This window comes from Mustela nigripes, chromosome 6, assembly GCF_022355385.1.
Source record: "Mustela nigripes isolate SB6536 chromosome 6, MUSNIG.SB6536, whole genome shotgun sequence".
Classification (NCBI taxonomy): domain Eukaryota; kingdom Metazoa; phylum Chordata; class Mammalia; order Carnivora; family Mustelidae; genus Mustela; species Mustela nigripes.
Window position 1 is genome coordinate 80,989,483 of NC_081562.1, and position 16,297 is coordinate 81,005,779.

The 16,297-nt window shown below is 34.9% G+C and overlaps 1 long non-coding RNA gene across 2 annotated transcripts in view; it reads right to left on the reverse strand.

Moving 5' to 3' along the window:
• Positions 1–16,297, reverse strand: part of LOC132019607 (uncharacterized) — a 57,421-nt gene that overhangs the window by 34,464 nt on the left and 6,660 nt on the right. The window contains exon 3 of one of the 2 annotated variants that reach the window (XR_009404813.1): positions 9,120–9,175. The exons of the other annotated variant lie outside the window; for it this stretch is intronic. This is a non-coding gene — a long non-coding RNA (uncharacterized LOC132019607). The remainder of the gene's footprint in view (positions 1–9,119; positions 9,176–16,297) is intronic. 2 annotated transcript variants of the gene reach the window in all.

Below are 16,297 nucleotides of genomic sequence, written 5' to 3' on the forward strand. Positions count from 1 at the left end.
CCCCCCAAAAAGCTGGAGTGGCGATACTTTTATCAGACAAAACAGACTTTAAAACAAATACCGGAACAAGAGACACAGAAGAGCATCATAATGATAAAGGGATTAATCTAAGCAGGGGCTGTAATAATTATAAATATCTACGCACTCAACTTAGGTACACCTAAATACATAAAGCATTATAGACAAAGGGAGAAGTTGGCAGTAATACAATAACAGTAAGAGACTGGAATCCTCCTTTTACATCAATGGATATACCACCAATGCAGAAAATTAATAAGGAAATAGTAGCTTTGAATGACACAGTAGATCAGATGGAGTTAACAGATAAATATAGAGCATTCCATCCCAAAACAGCAGAATAGAATGTTCTCCAAGAAAGGTCACATAGTAGGCCATAAAAAAAGCTTCAATAAATTTAAGACTGAAATCATATCAAGCATGTTTTCTGACCACAAAAATATGAAACTAGAAATCAATTGCAAGAAAAAAAAATCGGAAAATAAAAACACAACTGCAGGCTAAACAATATGTTACTAAACAACCAATGGATTAGCAGAGAAATCAAAGATGAAATTAAAAAATACCTGGAGGCAAATGAAAATGGAATATGATGTCCAAATCCTTTGGAATGTAGCAAAGGGAGTTTTAAAAGGGAATGTATGGTGATATCGGCCCACTTCAAGAAACAAGAAAAATCTCAAATAATAACAATCAAATCTGACACTTAAAAGAGCCAGAAAAAGAACTAAAATGCAATGTTAGTAGAAAATGAAAATTATAAAGATCAGAGTAGAAATAAATGGAGACAAAAGAAAAATTGACGAAACCAAGAGTCAGTTCTTTGAAAACATAAACAAAATGGATAACCTTTTAACCAGCTTCATCAAGAAAAAGAGAGGACTCTAAATAAAATCAGAAATGAAAGAAAAGTAACAACCAAAACCACACAAATGTCAAGAATTATAAGAGATTACTACAAAAAAATTAAGACAAGGAATTGGACAACCTAGACAAATGGAAAAATTCCTAGAAACATTCCATCTTTGAAAACTGAATCAGGAAGAAATGGAAAATATGGACAAAGAGATTACTAGTAAAAAAAAAAATTAATTGGTTATGGAAAGCAGCTCAATGAACAAAAGTCCAGGACCAGATGGCTTTATAGGTGAGCTCTACCAAATATTTTAAAAAGAGTTAATATTTATTCTTCTCAAAATAGTCCCAAAAATAGAAGAAAAATTTCCAAATTCATTCTATGAAGCCAGCCAAAACCAAAGACGCTACCAAAAAAAAAAAAAAAAAAAAAAAAAGAAAGAAAACTACAAGTCAGTATTGGTAAACACAAATGCAAAAATCCTCAATAAAATGTTAGCAAACCAAATTCAATAATACATTAAAGGGATCATTTACCACAATTAAGTGGAATTTATTCTGGGGATCAAAGGATGATTCAATATCTGTAATATCATTGTGGCATATCACACTAAAAAATGAAAAGCAAAAATCATATGATCTCAATAGATGCAGAAAAGCATTTGACAAAATCCAATATATTGTTAATAAAGCTCTCAACAAAGTGGGTTTGGAGGAAATATACCTCAACACAATAAAGGCTGTACATGAAAAAACAACAACAACAACAACAACACAGCTAATATCATATTCAGTGGTGAAAAACAGCTTTCCCTTTGAGATCAGGACCAGCACAAAGGTGTACATTCTCATCACCTTTATTCAAGATAGTGCTGCAAGTCCTAGGGGTGCCTGGGTGGCTCAGTGGGTTAAAGCCTTCACCTCAGGCTTTCTGCTCAGCAGGGTGCCTGCTTCCCTTCCTCTCTCTCTCTGCCTGCCTTTCTGCCTACTTGTGATCTCTGTCAAATAAATTTTAAAAATCTTAAAAAAAAAAAAATAGAGCTGCAAGTCCTAGCCATAGCAATGAGACAAGAAAGAAAAGGTATTCAAATTGGTAAAGAAGAAGTAAAATTTCCAGTATTTGCAGATGACATGTTACTATACCTGGAAAACCCTAAGGACTCCACCAAAAAAGCAATTAATGGTAACAATGAATTCAGTAAGATTACAGGACACAAAACCAATATACAGAAATATGTTGCATTTCTACACACTAATAATGAAGCAGCAGAAAGAGAAATTTTAAAAAACAGTCCCATCTGCAATTGCACAAAAAATAATAAAATATCTTGGCATAAACTTAACCAATGAGGTGATAGACCTGTCTTCTGAAAACTATAAAACACTGATGAAAGAAATCAAAGACATCACAGATATTTCATGCTGAAGGATTGAGACAACAAATATTGTTAACATGTTCATATTACTCAAAGCAATCTACAGATTTGATGCAATCCCTATCAGAATACCAATAGCATTTTTCACAGAACTAGAAAAAAAATATAAAATGTTATCAAACCACAAAAGATCCTGAATAGCAAAAGCAATCTATCTTTATAAAAAAGAATAAAGCAAAAACAAAATCACAGTCACAGATTTCAAGATATTCTACAAAGCTACAGTAATCAAATTAGCAAATTACTGACACAAAAATAGGCACATAGATGAATGGAACAGAATACAGAGCCCAGAAATAAACCCATGATTTTATGGTCAATTAATCTTTGACAAAGGAGGCAAGAACATACAATGGGAAAAAGATAATCTCTTCAACAAATGGTGCTGGGAAAACAGGATAGCAACATGCAAACGAATAAAACTAGACCACTTTCTTACTCCACATACAAAAATAAATTCAAAATGGATTTAATACTTAATGTGAGACAGACCTGGAGCCATAAAACTCCTAAAAGAAAATAAACAGAGTAATCTCAGACATCAACCTTGGCAACATTTTTGAGATATGTTTTTCTAAATAAACTATTGGAATTTCACTAAAATAAAGAGCTCTTGCACAACTAAGGGAACCATCAATAAAACAATGTGGAAACCTACTGAATGGGAGAAGATATTTGTAAATTATATGTCCAATAAAGGGTTAATACCCAAAATATATAAAGAATGTATACAATTGAACACCATAAAACAAATAATCCCATTAAGAAATGGGCAGAGGATCTGAATAGACATTTTTCCAAGGAAGACATCAGATGGTCAACAGACACATGAAAAGATAACATCACTAGGGAAATGCAAATCAAAACCACAATGAGATATCATCTCGCATTGGTTAGAATGGATAGGATCAAAAAAGACAAGAACTAGCAAGTGTTGGTAAAGATATGGACAAAAGAGAACTTTCAGTGGGAATGTAAATTGGTGAAATCACTGTGGAAAACAATATGGAGGGTCCTCAAAAAATTAAAAATAGAATTACCATGATTCAGTAATACCTCTACTAGGTATTCACCCAAAGAAAACACAAACCCTAATGCAAAATGCTACACACAATCTTGTGCTCTTTGCAGCATTATTTACAACAGCCAAGATATGGAATCAACCTAAGTGTTGTAGGTTAATGGATAAAGAAGATGTGCTATAGGGGTGCCTGGGTGGCTCAGTGGGTTAAAGCCTCTGCCTTCAGCTCAGGTCATGATCCTGGGGTCCTGGGATCGAGCCCCACATCGGGCTCTCTGCTCCACAGGGAGCCTTCTTCCTCCCCCCTCTCTCTGCCTACCTCTCTGCCTACTTGTGATCCCTCTCTCAAATAAATAAAATCTTAAAAAAAAAACAAACCCACAAGATGTGCTATATATGTACGCAACTGAATATTGCTCAGTCATAAAAAGGAATGAGATCTTCTCATTTTCCTCAACATAGATAAACCCAGGGGGTGTTTGGTTAAGTGAAAGAAGTCAGATAGAGAAAGACAAATACTGTATGATTTCATGTATATGTGAAATCTAATAAAACAGAACAGACAAAACCAGAAACAAACTCAAATAGAGAGAAGAAATGTGATTGTTAAAGGGGAGGGGAGTAGAGGGAATAGGTGAAATAGGTGAAGGGAGTTAAAAGGTAAAAGCTTACAGTTATAAAATAAGTCAGTCACAGGTATTAAAAGCACAGTATTGGGAATATAGTCAATAATACTGTAATAATGCTATATAATGACAGATGGTAACTCCATATATCATGGTGAATATTACATAGGTATAGAATTATTAGATCACTATGTTGTATACCTGAAACTAATAAAACATTGCATATTAACTATATTTCAGTAATAAAATTAAAAACAAAAAAAAGGCAGGAAAAGAAGAAAGAAACACTACTCAAAGAAAACCACCCAAAGCCACCTATAAATTCAAGGCAATGCCTATCAAAATTTTGACACCTGGTGGTGGGTATTATGGAGGGCACATATTGCATGGAGCACTGGGTATGGTGCATAAACAAAGAATGCTGGAACACTGAAAATAAATAAAATGAAAAAAAAATTAAATTAAATTTTTAAAAATTTCAATGACATTTTTCATAGAAGTAGAAAAAACTATCCTTGAATTTGTATGGAATTACAAAAGACCTCAAATAGCCAAAATAATCTTGAAAAAGAACAAAGTTGGGGACATCACACTTACTAATTTCAAACTATACTACAAAGCTACATTAATCCAATGTTGGCCCTGGAATAAAAATGGACACATAGACAAATGAAAGAGAATTGAGAACCCAGAAATAAGCCTTTGCATGTACAGCCAACTAATATTTGACAAGGGAGCCAAGACACTCAATGGGGAAAGAATAGTTTCTTCATGACTGATGCTGGGAAAACTGGAAATCATGCTCCGAAGAATGAAACTAGACCCCTGTTTATACCACTCACAAAAATTAACTCTAAAGGAATTAAAGATGTAAACATAACAACTGAAACAATAAAAGTCTTAGAAGATGATAGGGAAGAAGCTCCTGGATATTGGTGTTGACCATAATTTTTTGAATATGAAACCAAAAGTGCAAACAACAAAAGCAAAAATTATAAGTGGGACTACATCAAACTTATAAAATTTCTGCAGTCAAGACACTATTATCAAAATAAAAAGGCAACCTATGTAATGGGAAGAAATATTTGAAATCATATATCTGATAAGGGGTTAATATCCAAAATACTCAATAGAAAACAAACAGTGCAATTTAAAAATGGATAGAGGATCTGAATATTTTTGCGAAGAAGAAATACAAATGGTCAGTAGGCACTTAACATCACTAATCATCATAGGAATGTTAATTAAAACCAAATGAGAGATCACCTCACACCTGTTAAAAGGTTATCATCAAAATACCATAACTAACAAGTCTTGATCAGGATCTGGAGAAAAGAGAGCCCCTGTGCACTACTGGTATGAATGTAAATTCTTGCAATCACTATGGAAAACAGTATGGAAGTTTCTCCAAAGTTAAAAATAGAACTACAATATGGTCCAGCAACTCAACTTCTGGATATACATCCAAAAAATATTAAAACAGGATCTCAAAGAGCTATCTGCATTGCCATGTTCATTGCAGCATTATTCACAATAGCCAATATATGGAAACAACCTTTGTCTACAAATGAATGGATAAAGAGAATGTGATGTAGAAATACAGTGGAATATTACTCAGCCATGAGAAAATAAATCTAGTCATTTGTGACAACTTAGATGAAATTTGAGGGCATTATGTTAAATTAATTCAGAGAAAGACAAATACTATAAAACATCACTTATCCATGGAACCTAAAAAAAAAAAAAAAAAAAAAAAAAGCAAACTTGGAAACAGAGTAAAATGGTGGTTATCAAAAGCTGGGGATGGGGGAGATGAGGAGATGCTGGTTAAAGAGTATACACTTCTGTCATAAGATGAATAAATTCTAGAGATCTAACATACACCATGGTGATTAGAGTTAATAATACTGTATCATGATACTTGAGAGTTGTTAAGAAAATAGGTCTTAAATGCTCTCAACATAAAAGAGAAATGGCAATTATGTTAGCATGATGGAAGTGTTAGCAAATACTGTGATAGTAATCATTTTGCAATATATTAGCAGATCAAATCACCACATTGTATATACCTTAAACTTACATAATGTTGTATGTTAATTATATCTCAATACAACTGGGAAAAAAGATGTCTCTAGAGGTTGGCTGGGAAGACAGCAGAGTAGGAAGAGCCTAAGCTCACATCCTCCTAAATACAACTGGGTAATGTCCATTCCAGCATAAATAACCAAGAAAATGACCTGAAGACTGATGGAATAAACTTCCCAACTAAATGAAGAGAAGGAAGCTACACTGAAGGAGGTGGGAAGGGCAAAGACATAGCCATATTTCATCTGCAGTGGGGAGGGAACCTGTGGCACAGAGAGGGCAGAAAACAAAGTTTTTTTTTTACTAGGGAGACCATGAACAGGAAAAGGAATCTCCATAATATTTGCCTTTGAAGGTGAGAGAGGCTGAATTCCATGAATTCTCAAAACCAGTAAGATTTAAAGTCTGAAATTTAACAAATCAGTGGGCTCGGCTCTAGAAGAGCCCTGAAGTATTAGGAAGTGGAGTCTCCACCCTTAAAGAGACAGCATGGCAAACTGTGCAGATACAGCACAGAACTAGCAGTTTGAAAAAACTCTGGGGGGCAGATGTGAGGGAGAGTGATTTACTCATCTTGGAGCATGGCCCAGAGAGAGACAGGGATCATGGGGAGACTCCTCCAGGAACAAAGGAGCTAGCAGGTGCCATTTCCCTCCTCTATTTCCCCAGCATAAACAATGGCCATCTGTGGGAACCAGCACAGCTCCAACACTGCTTATATAACTTGCTTGCACCCTCCCCCAACCTGTGCTTCCCAGTCATGCTTGCCTCAGTCCTGGTGCTGTGGGCCTCTCCTCCAAAGACCTCGGCAAACCCTGTCAAGACCCGCACATTTTGGGGACCTTAGTTCCAGCAGGGGCAGGTCTTGCTTCACTGTCAGACCACTGCACACCTTCTGTTCACAACAGGCAAAGAGAACCTCTGCTGACAACTTTTCTGAAGGAAAACAAAGCCAAGACTCAATAGCAGAGCACACACAACACACATAGGAAATACTCGCTGAAGCATCAGGCCTATGGGAACAGGGGACACTGCACTGTAGGGTACTATTTCATAAGGCTACCATTAAAAACAAGAGAAGTAGCTAACTTTCCTAACACACAGAAATAGTCACAGGTATTCAGACAAAATGAGGAGACAGGAATATGTCCCAAATGAAATAAAAGGACCAAACCACAGCAAGAGACCAAAGCAAAATCAATATAAGTAATATGCACAATAGAGAATGTAACATAATTATACTCATTAGATAAAGATACTCACTGGATTTAAGAAAAGAGTGGAGGAACTCAGTGAGACCCTTAACAAAGAGATTTTTTTTAAAAAAACTACCAATCAGAGATCAAGAACACAATAAATGAAATTAAAAATACACTTGACAGAATAAATGGCAGGCTAGATGAAGCAGAGGGACAAATTAATGACCTAGAAGACAGTAATGACTAGAAGACAGTAATGACTTCAGTAACCAAGCTGAGCAAAGGAAAGGAAAGAAAATTATGCAAATTGAGAATAGTCTTAGGGAACTCAGTGACTCCATCAAGTGTAATATCTGCATTATAGATATCTGAGAAGAAAAGAGAGATAAGGGTACAGAAAACTTATTTGAAGAAATAATAGTGGAAAACTTCTCTAATCTGGAGAAGAGAACAGATAACCAAATCCAGGAAGCACAGAAAGCACCCCCCACCCCAATTCAACTCAAGGAGTTCCACAGCAATACACATAGTAATTAAAATGGCAAAAAATAGTGATGAAGAAAAAAAAAGTTTAAAGCAGCAAAAGAAAAGAAGACAGTTACATACAAGGGAAACCCCTTAAGACTATAAGCAAATTTTTCAGGAGAAACCTTGTAGGCCAGAAGGGAGTGGGAGGATATAGTTAAAGTGCTGAAACAGAAAAATCTATAGCCTAGAATACCCTTTCCAGCAAGGCTGTTATTCAGAATAGAGGAGAGATAGAGTTTATCACATAAACAAAACCTAAAGGAATTCATGAGCAGTAAACCAGTCCTACCAGAAGTACTAAAGAGAACTCTTTGAGTGAAAAGAGAATAAGTAAGAGTATGAAAAGTGAAAAACACAAAAGCAATAAAAACAAATATTTCTGTAAAAATCAGTCAGGGGATTAATAACATAAAAGTATGTAAAACTTGACACTATATACCTAAAATGTAGGAGGAAATGGAATAAAGAATGGATTTAAACTTAAGTGACCATCAACTTTATATAAACTGCTATATGCAGAAGATGTATATACAAACCTAATGGTAACCACAAATCAAAAACTAGCAATAAATATTCAAAGAGTAAAGAAAAAGGAATCTAAGTGTATCACTAAAGAAAGCCAACAAGAGAAGAAAGGAGCAGAGAACAATCTATAGAAACAACAACAAAACATAACAAAATGGCTACAAATACATAGCCATGAGTAATTACTCTGAAAGTAAATGTACTAAATGCTCCAATCAAAAGACATAGAGAGATAGAGCGGATTTTTTAAAAAGTGACTCATCTATATGCTGCCTTTAAGGGACTAATTTTAGACCTAAAGATACCTGGAGATTGAAAGTGAAGGGATGGAAAACACTTACAGTGCAAATGTATGTAAAAAAAAAAAAAAAACGGAGAAGCAATGTTTACATCAGATGTAATAGACTTTAAAACAAAGACTATAACAGAGACAAAAAAGAGCAATATATAATAATAGAGGTTACAATACAATAAGATATAAAAATTGTAAATATCTATACACCCAACATGGGAGTACCCAAATACATAAAATAGGTAATAACAAACAGCAGAAATAATTGACAGTATCACAACAATAGTAGGGAACTTCAACACCCCACTTACACTGATGGAAATGGAAAGATCATCCAAATGGAACTTCAACAAGGGAACAGTGGCTTTGAATGACACACTGGCCAGATGGATTTAAAAGACATATTCAGAACATTCTATCCTAAAACAGCAGAATACACATTCTTTTCAAGTACACATGGAACATTTTCCAGAGTAGATCACATGTTAGGCCACAAAACAAGTCTGCACAAATTCAAAAAGCTCAAAATCATACCAGGCATCTTTTGACCACAACATTATGGAACCAGAAATCAGCCACAGGAAAAAAGTCTGAAAAGAAGATAAACACAAAGAGGTTAAACAACATGCTATTTAACAATTAATGGGTCAACTAAGATATAAAAAAATAAAAATAAAAAGTACATGAAAACAAATGAAAATGAAAACACAATGTCCAAGATCTTTGGGATACAGCAAAGTGGTTCTAAGAAGGGAAATGTATAGTAATACAAGTCTACCTCAAGAAACAAATCTCAAACAACTTAAACTTACGCCTAAGGGAGTCAGAAAAATAACAAACAAAACCCAAATCCAGCAAAAAGAAGGAATATAAAGATTAGAACAGAAATAAATGACATAGAAACTAAAAAACAAACAATGAAACTAGGAACTGGTTTTTAAAAAGATCAGTAAAATTGATAAACCTCTAGCAAAACTCATTAAAGAGAGAGAGAGGACCTAAATAAACAAAATTATTAATGAAAGAAGAGAAATAACAACCAACACCACAGAAATAAAAACAATTATAAGAGAAAACTGAAAAACTATAGGCCAACAAACTGGACACCTTAGAAGAAATGGATAAATTCCTAAAAACATAAACTACCAAAACTGAACCAGGAAGAAATAGAAATTTGAGCAAACCAATCTCCAGCAATGAAATTGAATCATTAATCAAAAAACTCTGGAAACACACACACACACACACAAGTCCAGGAGCAGATGGCTTCACAGGAAAATTCTATAAAACATTAAAAAAAAAAGTTAATACCCATTCCTCTCAAATTACTCCAAAGAGCAGAAGAGGAAGGAAAGATTCAAAATTCATTCTATGAGGCCAGTATCACATCAATATCAAAACCAAAAAAAAAAAAAAAAAACCACACACATCACAAAATAAAAAGGAGAACCACAGGCTAATCTCTCTTGTGAATATGGAGGAAAAAAGTCCTCAGCAAAATATTTGTAACTCAAATTGAATAAATCTGACAATCGTGTGGGATTTATTCCAGGGACACAAGGGTAGTTCAATATTCACAAATCAAGCAACATGATAGGACACATCAATAAAAGGATAAAAACCACATGATAATTTCAATAGATACAGAAAAAGCATTTGACAAAGTACATCATCAATTCATGATAAAAACTCTATGCGAAGTAGATCTAGAGGGAACATACCGTAACATAACGAAGGCCTTGTATGAAAAACCTATAGCCATCATCATTATTCAACCTAATACTGATAAGCCTAGCCATGGCAATCAGACAACAAAAATAAATAAAAGGCATCCAAATCAGTAAAGAAGAACTAAAACTTCCACTATTTACAGATGACATGATACTCTATATAGAAAACCCTAAAGACTCTGTACACACACACACACACACACACACAATTTGGCAGTATCAATGAATTCAGTAAAGTTGCAGGACACAAAATCAATATACAGAAATCTGCTGCATTTCTATACACTAATAATGAAGCAGCAGAGAGAGAAGTTAAGAAAACTATCCCATTTGCAATTGCACCAAGAATACCTAGGAATAAACTTAACCAATGAGGTGAAATACCTGTATTCTGAAAACTATAAAATACTGATGAAAGAAATTGAAGATATCGCAAACAAATAGATATTTTATGCTGAGGGACTGAGACAACAAATATTGTTAGCATGTTCATATTACTCAAAACAATCTACAGATTTGTCGCAACCCCTATCAAAATACCAATAGCATTTTTCAAAGAACCAGAATAAATAATACTAAAATGTTATCAAGTCACAAAAGCTGTTGAATAATCAAAGCAATCTTTATAAAGAACAAAACTGGAGGTATCACAGTCACAAATTTCAAGACACATTACAAAACTACTGTAATGAAATTAGTTATTACTAGCACAAAAATAGACACATAGATCAATGGAACAGAATACAGAGCCCAGAAATAAATCCATGGTTATGTGATCAATTAATCTTTGACAAAGGAGGCAAGGATATCCAATGGGAAAAAGATGATCTCTTCAACAACAGTGTTAGGTAAACAGGACAACATGCATAAGAATGAAACTGGATCACTTCCTTAAGCCACACATAAACCTAAACTCAAAATAGATCAAAAATCTAAATGTGAAACCTGAAACCATAAAAATCCTACTAGAGATCACAGGTAGTAATTTCTCTGACATCAGCCACAGCAACACTGTCTCCTCAGGCAAGGGAAATAAAAGCAAAAGTAAATTATGTGACTATCACAAAATAAACAGCTCCCATACAATAAAAGAAACAATCAACAAAACAAGAAGACAACCTACTGGATTGGAGAAGATAAATGCAAATGACATATCCAATAAAGGGTTACTATCCAAAATATATGAAGAACTTCTAGAACTCAAAAACCCACGAATAATCAAAGTAAAAAATGGGTAGAACACATGAACAAACATTTCTCCAAAGAAGACATACACATGGCTAACAGACTCATGAAAAGATGCACAACATAAGGGAAATACAAATCAAAACCCCAATGAGTTATCACTTCATACCTGTCAGAATGGCTAAAATTAAAAATACAAGAGACAAGTGTTGGTGAGGATGTGGAGAAAATGAAACTTTTTGTACTGTCAGTGGGAAAGCAAACTGGTGCAGCTACTGTGGCAAACAGTATGGAGGTTTGTCAAAAAAATTAAAAATAGAATTACCATATGGTCTAGGAATTCCACTACTTGGTATTTAATGAAAGAAAATGAAAACATTAATTAACTGGAATAGATGTATGCACTTTTATGTTTATTGCAGCATTATTTATAATAGCCAAATTATGGAATCAACCCAGATACCCAGTGACAGATGAATGGATAAAGATGATGTGTGTACTCATATACACACACACATACACACAATGAAATATTACTCAGTCATAATAAAGAATGAAATCTTGCTATTTGCAACAACATGGATGGATCTAGAGGGTATAATGCCAAGTGAAATGAGTCAGAAAAAGACAAGCAAAACAAGTATCATATGATTTCACTCATATGTGGAATTTATTGAATAAAATAAAGAAGACAAAAAACCAGACTCTTAAATATAGAGAACAAACTGGTGGTTATCAGAGGGGATGAGTAAAACTGATGAAGGTGGTCAAGAATATACTTACCCTGATGAGCACTGAGTAATGTCTAGAATTGCTCAATAGCTATATTATACACCTAAAACTAATATAATAGCACATATTAATTATATTGGAAAGAATAAAAAGAGAAGAAGATAGCAAATCAATAACTAGCTGAAGGAAGAAATAATGAAGATTAGAATAGAGATAAACAAAATAGAGAGTTAAAAACCTAATGGAGAAAAATCGATGAAACCAAGAATTGACTGTTCAAAAAGATCAACAAAACAGACAAAACTTTAGCTACAATGACTAACAGAATACCTCAAAAACTAATACCAGAAATGACAAAGGGGGTATTACAGTAGACTTTACAGAAATAAAAGGGATTATGAGAGAATACTATGAACAACTATACATCAAATTCAGTATCTCAGATAAAGTGGACAAATTCCTAGAAACACACAAAACAACAACTCTCCTCAAACTCTTCCAAAAAGTTGAAGAGGAAGGAGTACTTCTAAACTCATTCTATGCATTACACTGATACCAAATCTCAACAAAAGCTATGACAAGAAAATTGCAGACCAATACCCCTGATGAATATTGCTGATAAAAACCTCAAGAAAAATACTAGCAGACAGAATTTAACAACAATTTAAAAGGACTATATACCATGCTGCAGTGAGATTTATTCCTGGAATGTAAGGATGGTTCAACAAACAAATATTAATCTACATTGATTAATGTAGATAATGTAATAAACTACATTAATAGAAAGGAACCTATGATTTTCTCAATTGATACAGAAAAGGCATTTGATGAAATTTAACACCCTTTCATGATATAAACATTCAACAAACTAGCACTATTAGGTAACTACCTCAACATAATAAAGGACCATATTCTGAAAAGTTTAGCTGAGTTAACACATTTAATGGTGAAAGACTGAGAGCTTTCCCTTTAAGATCAGGTATTAGACAAGTAGTCTATTTTCATTACTTTCATTCAACATAGTACTAGGAATCCTAGGCAGAGCAATTAGGCAAAAAATAGAAATAAAGAACATCCAAATTAGAAAGAAAGAAGTAATATTATCTCTGTTCACAAACAATGATTTTGTAGAAGACCCTAAAGTTTCCACACACAAAAATATTAGAATATGTATATTTAGCAACGTTAAAACCTACAAAATCAACACACAAAAATCAGTTGCTTTTTTATGCATTAACAATGAAAATCTGAAATAGTAATTAAGAAAATTCCATTTGCAATCACATCAAAACAAATAACATACTTGGGAATCAGTTTATCTAAGGGATGAAAGACTTGTACACTGAAAACCAGACACTACTGAAAGAAATTAAAGAGAACACCAATAACTGGAAAGACTTCCTGTGCTCACGGATTCAAGAACTTAATATTGGTAAGATGCCAATACTCCTCAAAATAATTCATGTGATCGCTATCAAAATTCTAGTGAATTTTTTTTACAGAATTAGAAAAGTCCATCCTAAAATTCATATGGAATCCCAAGGGACCACAATAGCCAAAACAATCTTGAAGAAGAACAAAGTCAGAGGTTTCATACTTCTTGATTTTAAAGGTACAGTAACAAGTCTGGTACTGGCAAAGAGACATATTAAAATCTACTTATAACCTATATGTGATAATTCAATATCAAAAGGTATTGGGTGTCTAATTTTGCTTTTATTGTATCTGTTAACATGGTCATACATAATGGTTCATTTCCTATGTGAAATTTTAACCTATGAAGTCTTATTTGGGGTTTAATCTCTAAGAATCCTTCAGAGCCTGAGTAAGAAGACAAGCCTCCATGGGGAATGTGCATTTGCTTTTGTCATGTGTTCTGGGGTCCTCTCAAATAACTTCTTGAATTCCTCAGGCTAGGGATTCCTAGACATTCAGGTAATCTAAAATTCAAATCCCAAACCCACACATGGGAAAGACTTGATTACATTTTTTTTCAGTCTGGAGCTTAGGTCCTGATAAGTAAGTGTCATTTTCATTTCATATAGCCAGTAGGTGGATTTTGTTTGTTTGTTTGTTTGTTTTTTTCCTAGTTCATTCCTTCCTTCAGAATGTATTTCTGAGGTCCTGGCTCTGGAGGGATCTTGAAGTTCCAAATCCCCATCCTGAAGGCTTTAAAACTCATCTTGTATCTACTGCCCAGCCATTAAAATGAAAGTCTGTTGATTATTAGAACTGACAGAGGCTCCCTGGGAAGTCAGTGCTTCAAGAAGAATTTCAGAGGATGCCTGGGTGGCTCAGTTGGTTAAGTGGCTGCCTTCGACTCAGGTCATGATCTCAGGGTCCTGGGATCGAGTCCCACATCAGGCTCCCAGCTGAGCTCATCCCTCTGCCTGCTGCTCTCCCTGCTTGTGCTCATGTGCTCTTTATCTCGCTCTGACAAATAAATAAATAAAATCTAGAAGAAGAAGAATTTCGGGAAGAACCACACAGGTTTCCAGCTCCCTCTTTGTTTTTGGCTCTTAGAGATTTTTCTAACATTTTTATCATTTCAGCTATGTGTTTAAAGGATGTTTGTTATATTTAATATAGAATTCCTTGGATTTCATATTGTACAGATTTTCAGGACATTTAGTCTAACATATTGCCACGTGTTACTGCTGTAATAAAAAAATGACGTTTTTCTTAAATGAAAATGAAGACATGGAGAAGTCTTAGACCAGGGTCCACTACTGTAAGATCTTTAGGTTATCTTATAAACTCCCATATTCACTTCTGTTAGGTCCTGTTTCTCAGGTTGCTTTAGAAGTGGGCTGCTTAAAATGCAACAGACATGGGCCCACAAAGCAGGGCCACCCGTGCTACTAAGGGGTGAATGGTGGGGCAATGGAAACTCCATCTTATCTAGACTTGAAAAAAGAAGACCTCCATGGACTATAATGAAATAGGACAGTTGTGAGAAGAGGGGGAAGAAAAACAAAAACAAAAAAAAAACCAAACAGGCCGAGTCCTTGAGGTTTAAAATCAGGAGAAAATATAAGAAACTCATCAAAAGCTGACAAGGAGCACAAGGACCACAAAGTTGAAAATATACAAATATTCAGGCAACAAGGGAGAATTCTTTAGTGCCCCTTAATCAGGTTACCCTTACCTTGTCTATTTATCAAGTATATTTATTCAGGTCACCTCCAAGGTTTAATAAAAAAAGAAAAAAGGATGTAGTCCTTAAGATTTTATTTATTTGACAGAGACACACACAGTGAGAGAGGAAACACAAGCAGGGAGAGTGGGAGAGGGGGAAGCAGGCTTCCCAACAAGCAGGGAGCTAGATGTGGGCTCGATCCCAGAATCCTGGGATCATAACCTGCCAAAGGCAGACACCTTTTTTTTTTTTAATTTCTTTTCAGCATAACAGAATTCATTGTTTATGCACCACACCCAGTGCTTCATGCAATTCGTGCCCTCCTCCTTAACACCCACCACCTGGCTCCCCTAACCTCCCACCACCCACCCCTTCAAAACCCTCAGGCTGTTTTTCAGAGTCCATAGTCTCTTGTGGTTCACCTCTCCTTCCAATTTCCCTCAACTCCCTTCTCCTCTCTATCTCCCCTTGTCCTCCATGCTATTTGTTATGCTCCACAGATAAGTGAAACCATATGATAATTGGCTCTCTCTGCTTGACTTATTTCACTCAGCATAATCTCTTCCAGTCCCGTTGCTACAAAAGTTGTGTATTCATCCTTTCCGATGTTGGCATAATACTCCATAGTGTATATGGACCACATCTTCCTTATCCTTTCATCCATTGAAGGGCTTCTTGGTTCTTTCCACAGTTTGGCGACCGTGGCCATTGCTGCTATAAACACTGGGGTACATACAGATGGCCCTTCTTTTCACTACATCTGTATACCCAGTAGTGCAATTGCAGGGTCATAGAGAAGCTCTATTTTTAATTTCTTTAGGAATCTCCACATTGTTCTCCAAAGTGGCTGCACCAACTTGCATTCCCACCAACAGTATAAGAGGGTTCCCCTTTCTCCACATCCTCTCCAACACACATTGTTTCCT